We start from the raw sequence: 16,750 nt of genomic DNA, 5'->3' as shown, positions 1-16,750 counted from the left end.
AATGGAGCCTTCAGCTAGCAAGAGAAATGAAATACAGACAATCTTTTTAAAAACTTTTTATTTTGTATTGGAGTATAGTCTATTTACTGACTTGTTGAAGAGGATTCTGATGCTGGGAAAGATTGAAGACAGGAGGAGAAGGGGACGACAGAGGATGAGATGGTTGGATGGCATCACCAACTCAATGGTCATGAGTTTGAGCAAGCTCTGGGAGTTGGTGATGGAAGGGAAGCCTGACATGCTGCAGTCCATGGGGTTGCAGAGTCGGACACAACTGAGCGACTGAGCTGAACTGAACTGAGAATCTATTAACAAGTGATAATTTCAGGTGGAGAGCAGAGGGACTCTGCCATACATATGCTACTGCTAAGTCGCTTCAGTCGTGTCCGACTCTGTGCGACCCCATAGACGGCAGCCCACCAGGCTCCCCCATCCCTGGGATTCTCCAGGCAAGAACACTGGAGTGGGTTGCCGTTTCCTTCTCCAATGCATGAAAGTGAAAAGTGAAAGTGAAGTCGCTCAGTTGTGTCCGACCCTCAGCGATCCCATGGACTGCAGCCTACCAGGCTCCTCCATCCATGGGGTTTTCCAGGCAAGAGTACTGGAGTGGGGTGCCATTGCCTTCTCCGTGCCATACATATACATGCATCCATGAGAAGGCAATAGCACCCCACTCCAGTACTCTTGCCTGGAAAATCCCATGGACAGAGGAGCCTGGAAGGCTGCAGTCCATGGGGTTGCTAAGAGTCAGACACGACTGAGCGACTTCACTTTCACTTTTCACTTTCATGCACTGGAGGAGGAAACGGCAACCCACTCCAGTGTTCTTGCCTGGAGAATCCCGGGGACGGTAGGGCCTGGTGGGCTGCCGTCTCTGGGGTCGCACAGAGTCGGACACGACTGAAGCGATTTAGCAGCAGCAGCATTCTCCCCCAAACTCCCCTCCCATCCAGGTTGCGCATGACATTGAGCAGAGTGCTCTGTGCTCTACAGTGGGTCCTTGTTGGTTATCCATTTTAAATACAGCAGTATGTACATGTCCACCCCCAACTCTCTATCCCTCCCCCCTCTTTTCTCCCCTGGTAATTATAAATTCATGAAAGAGAGACATTCTGACAAAAGCATTTTGGAGGCTTGTCTGATGGAGGAAAGTTGGGTTAGAGGAAGGAGAGAAGCAAGTGTCAACTTGACACGCCCCCCGCCCCCTACTCCAGCTCGTGTCCTGACGCTAGCATGACATTGCCATCGGACTGGGCACCCAGGCATCGGCACCACTGCTGAGACAAGCTACAAGCCTGGTTTGCAGCCAGTATAGCCAAATCGAGCTACCTTAAGTATTTCATATAAAATTCATTTTAAAGGGGTTTTCCTAGTTATATTTTCCTAGTTTATTTCCAATGTTTATCAACTTATCTGTAAGTCTAAGTGGAAAATACTATTCAGAAAAATGACATCAGAAGAAATAGTCTTAAAAGCTATTTTATTGCGTTTTTATCCCTTCTGACTTCAAGAGAACAATAAAACTTGATCATGTATGTAATCCATGCAGATTTTTCACTGTAAACTTATAGAAGCTGTAAGTTTACTATCTTGATTATTGTCAGTTAAATATCTGAAGTCAATAGGGAGGATTTAGGAAAGAATTTTGCCTATCAGATATCACCTTCAGAAGCTGTGCTGCACCATCAGCTCTGAATTACTTCTGCTGATATTCAATGCTTAAGCTTGACTAAATCTGGGTCATGGTAATGCCCCCTAAGGCCCAAGTGGTGAGATGTCTCACTTGCAAAAAAGAGACAGCAAGATTTACCCAGTGTCTGACTGCTGGCTTATCATTCATAAAGAATCTGAGTGTCAGTGTTGGGACAGAGTAAACACACCCGTGAAAATTGCCTAGACAAGTTGAAATTGGAGTAAAATAGAAATCTGAATAATAGCGGTTGGAGACCCTCTTCACCTGAAAGATTATCATGTTGCTGGGAGCAGTCTTCTTCAGTGGAAGCAACTAGTTCTGGGCCTGGAATGAACAGATGCTCAATATTGAGGGAAGTCAGAAGAAGCAGAGAAGATTCAGTGATGATTAAGTGAAAACAGTTGAACTGAGCTTCACTAGAAAAAACAAAAAATCTAGCTCCATTAAGCCCTTTCTGTGGGAAGGTCTGAGAGGTTAATCTGGATTCATCTCCCAGCTCCAGTGCCCTTGGACTTGATTTCTAGTTCTTTTTCATATCAGGTCTGTGACCAGAGCTATCTCATGTTTTACTGCCTCAATCCCCTACTCAAGGGATGGAACCCAGGAATATGGGTCACATGTTCACCCCCACATTCCTCCCACATCTAACTGCTGTTTCCAGACTCTCAAGCCGTAGCTCGCCTAGTTGCTGCCACCAGGGATGCCTGCCCCTCAGCTTGCGTGGTGAATCTCCGCTTAACCTTCTAGGGCTCACAGTGTGAAGTGAAAGTCGCTCAGTTGTGTCCAACTCTTTGCGACCCCATGGCCTATACAGTCCATGGAATTCTCCAGGCCTAGAATACTGGAGTGGGTAGCCTTTCCCTTCTCCAGGGGGTCTTCCCAACCCAGGCATTGAACCCAGCACTGAGGTTGCCCACATTGCAGGTGGATTCTTTACCAGCTGAGCCACCAGGGAAGCCCAAGAATACTGGAGTGGGTAGCCTATCCCTTCTCCAGCAGATCTTCCTGATCCAGGAATCAAACCAGGGTCTCCTGCATTGCAGGCGGATTCTTTACCAACTGAGCTATCAGGGAAGGGCTCACCATGAGGCTCCCTCATAATGAGGTCTTTGCTGGGCCAGATGTTGCCATGGAGATGATAACAGCCCCCTTTCCCGGTTTTATTGACCCTCTTGATTTAGTTACTCCCTTTTTTGATGCTCCTTCAGGCTGTTTTTGTAGAGTCCCAAATATATATCAAGCACTCAGTCAAGGATTTTTTTTCAGTTTTTTTAATTTATTTATTTTTAATTGAGGGCTAATTGTTTTACGGCATTGCGTTGGTTTCTACCAAACATCAGCATGAATCAGCCTTAGATTTACCCATGTCCCCTCCCTCTTGGAGAAGGAAATGGCAACCCACTCTAGTACTCTTGTTCCTACTCAAGGGATGGAACCCAGGAATATGGGTTCCATCCCATATTGTGATATGAGCCCTAGAAGTCATATGTGAAGTGACTTTCACTTCACATCGTGAGCCCTAGAAGGTTAAGTGGAGATTCACCATGCAAGCTGAGGGGCAGGCATCCCTGGTGGCAGCAACTAGGCAAGCTACGGCTTGAGAGTCTTGAAACAGCAGTTAGATGTGGGAGGAATGTGGGGGTGAACATGTGACCCATATTCCTGGGTTCCATCCCTTGAAAATTCCATGGATGGAAGGAGCCTGGTGGGCTACAGTCCATGGGGTTGCAAAGAATTGGACACAACTGAGCAATTTCATTTCACTTCACTTTACTTCCTCCCTCTTGAACCTCCCTCCCACCTCCCTCCCCACCCTACCCCTCTAGGTTGCTACAGAGCCCCAGCTTGAGTTCCCTGAGTCATACAGCAAATTCCCATTGGCTTTCCATTGAAGGGGATGACAGAGGATGAGATGGCTGGATGGCATCTCCGACTCGATGGACATGAGTCTGGGTGAACTCCGGGAGCTGGTGATGGACAGGGAGGCCTGGCGTGCTGCGATTCATGGGGTTGCAAAGAGTCGGACACGACTGAGCGACTGAACTGAACTGAACTGAGTGTATGTTTCCATGTTACCCTCTCCATACATCCTTCCCTCTCCTTCCTCCTCCCCTGCCAACCGTGTCCATAGGAGTGTTCTCTATGTCTGAAGCACTCAGTCAAGGCTTGCTGAGAAAATAATTACATAGATTTGTTCATAATTTTATCCAAGTCCCTCCAATATAGCATCAGTTCAGTCCCCAAGTAATTAATCTGCCTGGTATTTCCGCCCCCCCTCCTCAACTATTTAAAATATAGCTTGACTCCAGCTTAATTAACCAGAAGCTGCTGTCTATAGTTTTATGAGGCGAGTCTGACTAGATTTTAAAACACATTAATGGAGAGTTCGCTTATCTCTTCTCTTTCTCAGTGAACGCACAGCAGTCCTTCATGTTGGGTCTCCTACATTTATGTCTCATAATGTCCCCAAGAAATTAAAAACATGCAAAATGAGACAAACAAATGTTTAAAGATGCATGGGATCTTGCTTATTTTTCCCAAGTTGTGATATTGGTTAATGCAAAGTCTAACTGTTTTCTCAGTGTCTTTCTCTGAGGCTGTGATAATAAGTGTCCAGTGGGCGAAGGCAGACCTAGAAATCAGCCAGGTGACCTTCAGGCGGGGAAGAAGATGAAGTCAGTGGTAAGTGCAGATCCTTCCATTTTATAATAGCAAGCATGGTTTCTGTGCAATAAAAATCCCATTTTCAACTAAAAATTTCAATTTTCACATTGGGGCTTAGTGGGAGAGCTAATGTTTTTCGCTTGTGGTATACTCTCAGCTCCTCAGATAGCAAGAGGTAAATGGCAGATGCGTGTTCTCAAAAAAAGTGAATTTTTTTTTTTTTTTTTTTAGCAGAAGAGAAAAATAGGACAAATCATGCCTTGGATGTGCTGCGGGCTGAATGTCCGTGTCTCCCCCGTTATTCATACGCTGAAATCCTAATGTCCAAAGCAATGGTAATAGAGGCAGGGCCTTTGGGAGGGGCTTAGGTTAGTGAGGGTAGAATCCTCACTGAATGGGGTCAGCGCTCTTAGAAGAGACCCCACAGAGCCCCCTTGCCCACCCCTGTGTGGGGGGTTAAAGAGAAAGACAGCCATCTATCAGGAAACAGGCCCTCCCCAGATACCAAATCTGCTGGCACCGTGTTCTTGGACTGCAGGCTTCCAGAACAGTGAGAAAGAAATTTCTGTTGTCTATAAGTCACCTTGTGTGTGGTATTTTGGGATAGCAGCTGAAAGGGACTGAGACCGGGTGTCAGGTGTCACACAAAGTGTGCGTGCAGGGGAGGGGGCGGGGAGACATGGCTAGGGAGGTGATCCATTCCGTCTGGGAAATGAGGTAAGACCTTTAAGGATTAATAGGGATGCGGTGGAAGCTGACGAAAGAGAACAGACACTCAGCAGAGGGGTTTGCCCTGGTGGGGGTGGTGGGAGGAGTCACCGAGGATGGGGACCGAAGCGATGCAGGGTCAGGCAGTAAAGGGCCTTGTGACAAGGTCCAAATGATAAGGAATTGGGGGCTTTATCTGATGCTCGTGGTATTTTAAGGATAGTGGTCAAAAGACTGGAGGCCACTGAAGTCAGGACACCATTGGACACCCTAGTCAGAGATGGTAGAAACCTAAGCCAACCTTGGGGCAGTAAGGATGGAGAGAAAGCCTTCGAGTTAAGAGTTCTCTAAGAATTAGGCTTGCTCCTGTGGCTGATTCATGCTGATACTTGGTAGAAACCAATGCACCATTGTAAAGCAATTGTCCTTCAGTTAAAAATAAATAAATATATACAATCCAGCTGTAAATAAAATAAAAAGCAGAAAGAAAAGAGTGGATACGTGTATGTATAACTGATTCACTTTTCTCTACGTCTGAAACTAACATAATATTGTAAATCAGCTATACTCCAATAAAAATGTTTTAAAGTTAAGAAAAAAAATAAAGAATTAGGTTTGTTGACAAAATAGAGAGGAGGAGGAGGGAGTGGTCCAGAGTCTCGGTGGACCGTGGTGAGTACAAGGCTAGCAGTCAGCTTGGTGGAGGGCGAACCCAGGCCCAGGTGGCAACGTGGAATTGGAAAGGCTGATGTGACATCTCCTAGTAGCTGGAGACGCAGGTCAGAAGGAAAAGGACAACCTTTCTCAGGGACCGTTGTTCCTTGTGTTCACCACCTCATGACCAGGCGCGTCATGGGCATCCGATAAACTCTGAAAAAGATAGGACGAGGGCTTCCAATGTCAGCTGTATCTGTAAAGAGCTTATAAGTCATCACTCCCCTCCTCACCACAAGAAAAAGTTGAACCCACTGAAGACCAATGACCTTTCTGCGAGCCCTCAGAGCGCTGAGGTCACAGAGCAAACCACCACCCTAGGATTTAGAGAGAAAGGTCTGCTTACCTGGAGTAGAAGCAGCCCCTGGAGCTATGAACTGTTAGACACCCTTAAAGCGGGGATTTGATAAATTGCTCAAGGCTGAATGCAGACGAGAATAAGAGTGAAAAGCCTTCGGAAGGTCACAGTTAGAGAGTTCCTCTAGACTTTTCAGGAACCCCTCCACGTTAAAATGACAAGGAGCCAAGACAATCCCTTGAAAGTCAAAAAGAAAAGGACAGTTGCTGAGAATACACTGAGTGCCCTCCCTAGTGAAGCCCTACTTTCCAGGGAAGACAAACACTACCAGAGCCTGGCCTCCCCTGTGTGTGTTTGCTAGTCGCTCACCACCAGGCTCCTCTGTGCATGAAATTCTCCAGGCAAGAATATGGGAGGGGTGGTCATTTCCCTTCTCCAGGGGATCTTTCCGACCCATGGATCAGACTGCGTGGCAGGCAGATTCTTTGCCTTGTGAGCCATGAGGGAAGCCCCACGGTGGAAAAGCACTTCCCTGACTCTAGTGCCCTCTGGCATTCGTGCCTAAGAAAAGTGAGGTGGGTTAGTAAGCAACACCTGTGTCGGTCACAGCACAAGGACACAGACACACTCAGAGACTAAGACGGAAGCACAGAGCGACAGAAATGTCTCCCCTCTCTCACACAGTGGATTAGAGCCTAAACAACTGCAAGATGCAGGCTTCTAAGGAAGGGGGCTTCTAAAAACCCAAAGGCAAGGGGAGACAAAAACAGAGAAATGGGAAGCTTCGGCACCTCCACCAAGTGTTAAACGCAGCCCCGCCTCTAGCCAGGTTTCCCCATACAGCCTCACCACGAAGGCCAGTTTATCCGTCTATCGTGTTTGGCTTTCAGCGAAAAACAACCGAGCTTGCTAAGAGGCAAGAAGAAGCATAGTCTGAGGAGACAAAGCAAACATCAGAACAAGTCTCAAATATGACATAGACGTTGGGATTATCAGATAGGTGATTTAAAATAATTATAATTAATATCATTATGTGAAAGACTTTAATGAAAAATATAGACAACACGTAAAAACATGGGTAATGGAAGCAAAGAGATGGAACCTAAGAAAAAATTCAAAGGAAGTGCTGGAAATCAAAGAAATGAAGAATGTCTTTGGCTCGTCAGTAGACTGGCCAAGCAAAGACTCTGTCGTTCTCTGAAAAGTGTTGGCAAATTTTTTTCTGCAAAAGGCAAATGGTAGACATTTTAAGCTTAGCAGACCAAGGGGCAAAATCAAGGATACTTTGTGATACTTATACAGCAAGAGAGAAAAGAGATTTCCACAAAATTTTATTGATGACATTCGACTTCTAGTACCTAATTACAATAGAACAAAACTGAGGATGAAAGCTAATAGTCTTAAATAAGTTTGTATTTTCTGGACATTTTCTGGGCACATTTCTGCAGTTGCTGCTCTCAAACCTGATTTAATGAACTCATTATGAGTAAAAGTAGCTTTTTTTGCCCAGAAACTTGCTTCAATCGCAGCTGCATTTTCATTTTTTGAATTTTTGTGAAGAAATTCTGCTGCAGTGAGATGGGATACACTTTCTAATTTTTCTGACCATCACCGTGCTGAATGAGGAAACGCTTAGTCTGGTAATGCTGATGTAAGAGCGTGTCCTTCCACACATGTCTGGAGTCATTGCCTGATAAACCTGGTGCCTGACCATAGCAACATAATCCCCTGTCTCTTGTGTCTTAAAATTGCGACACATGACGTCCACTTTTCACTCCTTTTCCTGTCTTTATATGGGCTTCCTGATGGCTCGGGGATAAAGAATCCACCTGCAGTGCAGGAGCAACCGGAGACACAGGTTCGATTCCTGGGTTGGGAAGATGCCCTGGAGTAGGAAATGGCAAGCCACTCCAGTATTCTCACCTGAGAAATCCCATGGACTGAGGAGTCTGGCAGGTTATAGTCCACGGCATCCCAAGAGCCAGACATGGCTGAGCTCACATGCGGCTGTTTTGATATAATGGGTATGCACTAGTATCAGGCTTCCCTGATTGCTCAGTTAGTAAATAATCCACGTGCAATGCAGGAGACCCTGGTTCGATCCCTGGGTTGGGAAGATCCCCTGGAGAAGGGATAGGCTACCCACTCCAGTATTCTTGGGCTTCCCTGGTGGCTCAGCTGGTAAAGAATCCGCCTGCAATGTGGGAGACCTGGGTTTGATTCCTGGGTTGGGAAGATCCCCTTTAGAAGGGGACAGCTTCCCACTAAAATGTTCTGGCCTGGAGAATTCAGAATACAGTCCATGGGTTGCAAAGAGTCAGACATGACTGACAGAATTTCACTTTCACTAGTAGTAAAAAAAAGTCTTGGAACATTAACATGCATGATCCTTAAGACGCAGGCTACAGCTATTGATTCTGTATCTGCCGCTTGGATCTGCAGGGTGGAACCAGGAGAGGCACCGGGGTCTCAGGAGCAGCTCTGGTCTCTGATGCAAGACCAGTGCAGCCATGGACAGGCATGACCAAGTGGGCAGGCTGTGTTCAGGAAATTTGTATTTACTGGTGCCAAAAAATGTAATTTCATGTAATTTTCACGTCATGAAATATTTTTCTCTTATGTTCTTTGTAAGTCATTAAACAATATAAAAGAACTTTTAGTTCATGGGCCATACAGAAGCAGCTGGTGGGCCAAATCCAGTCATTTGGAATTTCCCGGCTATAATTTTCTGTTCCTTCGCTCCTGTTTGAAACTTATACATTGTATTTCTACTCATTCAATGACGTCCCTTAATTTTAAAAATTATGCTACTAAAATTCTTTTCTATAATAAAGAACAGTCATGTTTCTAGTTTTTTAATCATGCCTAAAGAATTATGTTGTTTTATACAATGAAGTCCAAAGATAGTAATGTTTCCTTCCTGTGCCTGAGCTTTCTTGGAAATGGGATCAACATCTCTGGGACTGAATTTGAGGACAGAGAATGTGGCTTTTCTCTGCCGCTCCCTTCCCTGCTCTTTGTTACAAGAAAGGCAGTGTGGATGGTGGGAAAACCAGTGAGTTTTGGAGTCCGGGTAGTTAAGCTTTAAACCTCGGTCTCCAGCACTCTGCCTCCCTCGGGTGAGTCACTTGACCTCTCTAAACCTAACTTTTGCATTGGTAAAGCTGAGTTAATACCACCCTCCTTGTTTATTGGCGTTTAGTAGAAGCCATGTCTTTAAGGCCCTTGCTGGCAGTGGGCACTCAGTACCAGGGCACCATCCCTCATGACCCAGGCCTGCCCAGTGCATCCTATAGGATTTCATTTCCACGGCAGGGGTCTGTGCTCCTACATTCAAAACCCCAGCTCTGCAGCTTTGCTCTCTCTTGAAGCTGGCACCTAGTTTGGAAGTATGAATGAAGCCTCTAAACTGAACATCTTGACTTCACAACGTCCACAGCACCCTGTCTGGATTTATCAAAGCCTTCTGCAGTGGACGGTGCACAGGGCAGGCTTCTCAGCACCAGCTCTTGTCATTCTACACCCAGTTATGCTGAAAGTCTTTTTTTTTTTTTTTAAAGTGTAGATGTCCCAAAGGGAGCCATGGGTTTGCTGTATGAAAGAGCCCAGGTGAAATCTGAGCCAGAGTAGGGTCCCTCCTGAGATGTCAGAAGAATTCAAAAACATCCATCTTACTAGATACTGGAAAATGTGTGACTTTTTCCTGTTATAAATCTCACTTTAATTTTGTGCCTGCAATGCATGCATAAATATGATATGTGTACTAACAGACTGACACATTCAAGCCCTGAAAATGAAGAAACATTCCTGCCAGGAATGAAAAAAATTCTTGCTAATTAAGAAATATTATTACTGTAGATTCTTACATGTCTTACATTTCTTTACACATCGTTCACGTATTATATATCCTAGCCAGGACATTGTAGAAAAACTTAAAGCAATTGAATGAAAAAAAAAAAAGGTTAAGGATAGTGTATTTCTTAAAATTTGCATTACAAATGATTCGTTAAAAGTTTTCTTCTTTCCTTCCCTTATAATTCCTTTCTTACATTGTATTGTTTAAGTAACATACCAAATTGTTTTTAATTTCACTCAATTAAATGCATGATGAAAAATGTACAGTGTGATTTATTCTTCTTGACAAAAATTTTAAAACAGTAAGTCAAACAAACCAAAGTAAGTAAAACAGCAAGGCCATTCTGTTGCACTCAGAATTCCAAAAAGAGCAGAAAGAATTAAGCTCCAGCTTTTCAAGAATCCTGAAACAGAAACCGTTCATTAAAGTATTAATTCTGTTGCCTTGAGAAGTCTAGCTTCCCCTAAACCGACCTGCCCTTAGGCTGCAAGGACTGAAGTGTTCCCAGCCCAGCAGAGCGAGGTCCAGTCAAAGGGTTCAGGTGGAGAAGTTAATGTTCGCCTTAGGCAGAGGCAAACCACCCGTGCGTGCAGAGGTGAGGGCTGGCTGCAGCTGATGAAGTGCTGGGACAGATCGGGGCCCTGGGAGCCAGGCAGACACCTGACTAGAAGATGTCTAGACACCTTCTAGAAGATGCAGTCGAAATTATGAGTCATACACAAACTCAGAAATGGTATGGACCTAATAGAAGCAGAAGATATTAAAAAGAGATGGCAAGAATACACAGAACAGAAAAAATCTTCAAGATCCAGATAATCACAATGGTGTGATCACTCACCTAGAGCCAGATATCCTGGAATGTGAAGTCAAGTAGGCCTTAGGAAGCATCACTACGAACAAAGCTAGTGGAGGTGATGGAATTCCAGTTGAGCTATTTCAAATTCTGAAAGATGATGCTGTGAAAGTGCTGCACTCAATATGCCAGCAAATTTGAAAAATTCAGCAGTGGCCACAGGACTGGAAAGGGTCAGTTTTCATTCCAATCCCAAAGAAAGGCAATGCCAAAGAATGCTCAAACTACTGCACGATTGCACTCATCTCACATGCTAGTAAAGTAATGCTCAAAATTCTCCAAGCCAGGCTTCAACAGTACCTGAACCGTGAACTTTCAGATACTCAAGCTGGATTTAGAAAAGGCGGAGGAACCAGAGATCAAATTGCCAACATCTGTTGGATCATCTAAACAGCAAGAGAGTTCCAGAAAACATTTACTTCTGCTTTATTGACTATGCCAAAGCCTTTGACCATGTGGATCACAACAAACTGTGGAAAATCCCAAAAGAGATGGGAATACCAGACCACCTGACCTGCCTCTTGAGAAACCTGTATGCAGGTCAAGAAGCAACAGTTAGAACTGGACACGGAACAACAGACTGGTTCCAAATAGGGAAAAGAGTACATCAAGGCTGTATATTGTCACCCTGCTTATTTAACTTATATGCAAAGTACATAATAAGAAACACTGGACTGGATGAAGCACAAGCTGGAATCAAGATTGCTGGGAGAAATAACCTCAGATATGCAGATGACACCACCCTTATGGCAGAAAGTGAAGAAGAACTAAAGAGCTTCTTGATGAAAGTGAAAGAGGAGAGCGAAAAAAGTTGGCTTAAAACTCAACATTCAGAAAACTAAGTATAGTTTTCTGAAACTATACTTAGTATAAACATAGTATCTGGTCCCATGACTTCATGGCAAATAGATGGGGAAACAAGGGAAACAGCAACCGACTTCATTTTGGGGGCTCCAAAATCACTGCAGATGGTGTCTGCAGCCATGAAATTAAAAGACGCTTGCTCCTTGGAAGAAAAGTGATGGCCAACCTAGATAGCATATTGAAAAACAGAAACATTACTTTGCCAACAAAGGTCCATCTGGTAAAAGCTATGGTTTGTCCAGTAGTCATGTATGGATGTGAGAGTTGGACTATAAAGAAAGCTGAGCACTGAAGAATTGATGCTTTTGAATTGTGGTGTTGGAGAAGACTCTTGAGAGTCCCTTCAACTGCAAGGAGATCCAACCAGTCCATCCTAAAGGAAATCAGTCCTGAATATTCATTGAAGGGACTGATGTTGAAGCTGAAATTCTAATACTTTGGATACCTGATGCGAAGAACTGACTCATCGGAAAAGACCCTGATGCTGGGAAAGATTGAAGGTGGGAGAAGGGAATTACAGAGGATGAGATGGTTGGATGGCATCACCAACTCGATGAACATGAGTTTGAGTAGCCTCTGGGAGTTGGTGATGGACAGGGAGGCCTGCCGTGCTACGGTCCATGGCGTCACAAAGAGTAGGACACGACAGAGTGACTGAACTGAACTGATCACACACTCTTTGCCTCTCTCCATCTTTAAGTTGCATTAAGCCCAGGCCCTGTGTGAGGAACACAGAGCATGAACCCATTTGTGTCTTTAAATTCTTCCTGCCTTCTTGGAATCTCAGCCTCGTTCTAATAATGGGATTAAAGTCTGGGAAGAGCAGAGGTGGTAGGAAAAGGCCCAGGCATCTTTGGCAAATAAGAACTTGTGTGGCCTTGGAGGTGTCAGCCTGGATTCTCTAGGACATTGTATTATTACAGTTGCTCTCATGTTCAAAGGGAGAGATTAATCAGCCATTCTTGGCCTCAGCATCTCCCATCACATCGCTGGCTTTTCCTGCCTGCAGCTCCACACCCCTTGATGCGCAGCCTGTCCGCACAGGGCACTCTGCACAACAGTGGTCTCCAGGGCTGTGTCTCCTCCTGTTTTGTATCTGCAGGGTTCAGCTGAAGGTCTGGCTCTACGTAAGGAGGAATCAGGCCTGTTAAAGGAGACTAGAGGACCCACGAAGGGAGGGAGAGTGTGCGGAAAGCTTAGGGTACAACTGCCAGCTCACGTACTTATTCATTCATTCAACTGCTACCCCAGGTGTTTGATTAAATAGAGCATGTGACTCCTGCCCACATAGACCCAAGAGGACCTAGGCAAGACCAGGGCCTTCTGGAGGTATGATACAGTCCATCCAAGGGCCACAGGTACAGAGCAGAGAGACACTTAACTTCGATGCCAGGGAAGGATCCTTGAAAAGTGAGATATCTCTCAGACCTGAAGGACAGAGTTGGAGGGGAGAGAGTGAGGGCAAGTGGTAGGCATGTTCTTGCTGCCACAACTCTATGTAGCTGTGGCCTCTGGGAAGCAACCACCTAATCTTCCTGAGCCTCAGTTTCTGCATCAGTGAAATGGGGATAATAATACTTGCCTCCTTGGGAAGTTGTGAGGGCTTAATGAGATGATGTCCAATAAGCAGGTAACAGAGTCCTTGTCACCTTGATATTTAGCATTGGATGGATGCACGGGTGATTCTTGGGAGAAGAGAAAGCCTCCAAGACTCATCAATTCAATTAGCTCCATATTAAAGAACAGATATAACTCTGATTTTTGTAATGAAAATCTAATTTAATATTCTATGCATTTACCCTCCGCAAACTGAATGAGATCATTTCACATTCTTTGTGTTCAGTCCCTGATGAGCTTACCAGAGAGAGCAGTCAGCTTACGGCAGGTGCCAGGAAATTAGCCTTGAGGAACGTTCTTTAGCAAATTTTACATTAGATTAAAAGAGAGAGTTCTTCAAGCTTCAACGAATGGATGTAGAGATGCACCAGAAGAATCCATACCCAAGGGCCTTGGGGAAAAACCATCTCGGGTCACATGAGTGGCTGTCTCCTGTGATGCTCAGTTGATAGATCTTCTTCTAAGAGCACAGGAGTTATGTTAAAGTTTTTGAATAAACCTATGGAGAAGGGAGCAGGCCACACTGGCTCCAGCCCAGGGCAGTACTCAACTCCTAGCCTAAGTCACAAGTAAGTTAAGAACCCTAGAAGGCAAACCAACACTTCCAAGCTTTCAGGGTATAGGAAACACAGCATTGCGGTGATTTGGTATTTACAAGTGAGATGGCTTATGGACTTGATCATAAAGCCATTGTTTTGGAGCCGAATAGCTGCCGTCCAGCCTGTAACTACCCACTCCAGTATTCTTGCCTGGAGAATCCCAGGGACAGAGGAGCCTAGTGGGCTGCTGTCTATGGGGTCGCACAGAGTCAGACACGACTGAAGTGACTTAGCAACAGCAGCCTGTAACTGCGCCCTGATCTCTGCCTCTCCAACTGGGAGGAGGCCTTGGGAAGGGTGTTCACTGCAGGGCTGAATGCAAAGCCAGACACATAGCTGACACTCAGAAGATTTACTGAACACATCAATTTTCCTAGGATGTGTGGCCAGGCCCCTACTGCATTCTGTGATCCTTGCACATGCTCCTCTCCACCTAAAACCAAACCCAAGTGCAAATGAGATATTCACACAGTATATCTCAGAAAATACTCACAGAAAACACTGTGCCTCTGAGTATCGTGGGTTGGTGCTGTCAAGGCTTTCCCCTTGAGGATCCTGGCCAAGGCCTGGCTCTATGATTTGCATCGTGTGTGTGTTGTGTGTGTGTGCACGCGCGCGTGCGTGGGCACGCTCAGCTATGTACATATGAAGGTGCATTTCTGAGTATGGACCATAAAAAGGTTGCGTGTCTATCAAGAGTCCTTTTTAGTTCTCATTAGATGAATTTCTGAAGATCATCTAACCCTTTCCCCCCCTTTTTTGTTTTTTAATTTGTACAATATTGTGTTGGTTTCTGCCATACAGCAACACGAATCATATACCCTCTGTCTTGAGCCTCCCTCCCTTCCCCACATCTCACACCTCCACATCATCTCAGAGCACCAGACTGGGCTCCCTGTGTTACATAGAAACTTCTCACCAGCTACCCACCCTACACACGATAGTGTACCTGTGTTGATGCTACTCTCCCCATTCGTCTCATCCTCTCCTGCCCCCATGGTGCCCACAAGTCCATCCTCTACATCTGCCTCTCTGATCCCTTCCTGCAAACAGGCGCATCAGTACCATTTTTCTTGATTCCATATATATGCATTAACACACTGTATGTGTTTTTCTCTTTCTGACTTCACTCTGTATAGGGCTCTCTGGATAGCTTAAGTGGTAAAGAATCTGCCTGCAATGTGGGAAACCTGGGTTCAATCCCTGGGTCAGGACGATCCCCAGCAGAAGGCAGGAATGGCAACCCACTCCAGTATTCTTGCCTGGAGAATCCCATGGACAGAGGAGCCTGGCGGGCTACAGTCCATGAAGTTGCAAAGAGTCGGACATGACTAAATGAATAATACTTTAACTTTTCTTTCACTCTGTATAACAGGCTCTGGGTTCATCCACCTCCCTAGAACCGACTCAAATTAATTCTTTTTGTGGCTGAGTAATATTCCATTGCATATATGTACTGTATCTTCTTTATCCATTCATCTGTCTGTGGACATCTAGGTTGCCTCCATATTCTGGCTGTTGTAAAGAGTGCTGCAATGAACATTGGGGGGTACACGTGTCTTTTTCAATTATGGTTCTCTCAGGGTATAAACCCAGTAGTGGGGTTGCTGGGTCATATGGTAGATTTATTCCTAGTTTTTTAAAGGAATCTCCATGTTGTTCTCCATAATGGCTGTATAAGTTCACATTCTCACACCAGTCAGAATGGCCGTCATCAAAAAATCTTCACTTAATCCTTTGACTCAGCTTTTCTATTGACAGAATCACAATGAACTTCAGACTCTTGTTTCAGTGAAGAGTTACAATAATTACTATAAGGTTATTTCATTGAATAAAACAAAGTCACTTGATACCACTGGAGGTACTTAGGAAATTAAAGATTGGAAGTTGAAGATGAATATGCCAAGGCAGCATCACCAAAGTGCAAAATTGTATTCATCATAGATGGACACCTTCAATGTTTAATCCATATGGGAATTCCTATCTTGAAATCCAGTGCCCACTTCTTAAATTTTAGTTACTACATTTAAAGAAATACTTTTAACAAATATTTGAGTCTTCATCACAAATGGTTCTTTTCTGCCTGAGGACTTCTTGCCACCCCACTGACAATTTCCACAGGAGGTAATATCACAATTTACATTATTATTATGTGCTTTGGTTTTCAACCACCTGTAGATTTCCACTACTGTTTGGCAAAACGAAAAGAATTCCTAAGAACCCATGGTAGTTTGGGTTCTTAGGAATAGTTTCAAATAAAGAAACATGCCATTCCTTTATTTGAAACTGTTCAATGCCACCGAAATGCTGATTCAGATGAAGAACTGAGTGTTTCAATGATACTTGTTGCGTGCCTAGACCATCATACCAAGGCACTCTTTTTAGAAAGGTTTGCACTTAGTTTTAAAACAACTTGAAATTTCCTCAAGAGAAAAGCCATAGCTCACAGCACCTACCCTCGATATGCAAAAGCACAGTATTTTACTACTTCAAAGACCGAAGAGACAAACATGTGTAGATGGGGTCTGGGTACCAACATGGGGCTCCAAGGCCCGGGGAGAGGATTCTCCTGGCACAGTCCCTCCATCTATCTGCCCAACAGCAGCTGGTCCTTCAGCTGCCCACATGCAGCTTGCTTGGGAACTAAGGTCAAATTCACGAGACCTGGCCCAAAGAAGATATTTAGTTATAAACCGATGACAAGCTGCTTTGCTTTTCTTACTTATTTTGATTTCAGCAGTTTCTTTCCTCTGAGAAAATCTATCTTTGGGATCATGTGAAGTGGGATCATTTGGGATCATTCCAAAGTTGACTGCCCCAGGGCCCAGGAAATGCATTTTGGCTGCCCCTCACCCCCACGCAGACCCCCTTCATTGTGAAAATA

The sequence above is a fragment of the Bos grunniens genome, chromosome 26 (assembly GCF_055505025.1).
Source record: "Bos grunniens cultivar Pamir isolate PY7600 chromosome 26, Bosgru_T2T1.0, whole genome shotgun sequence".
Classification (NCBI taxonomy): Eukaryota; Metazoa; Chordata; class Mammalia; order Artiodactyla; family Bovidae; genus Bos; species Bos grunniens.
The sequence above is the reverse complement of the archived record's forward strand: the minus strand, read 5'-3'. Positions refer to the sequence as shown.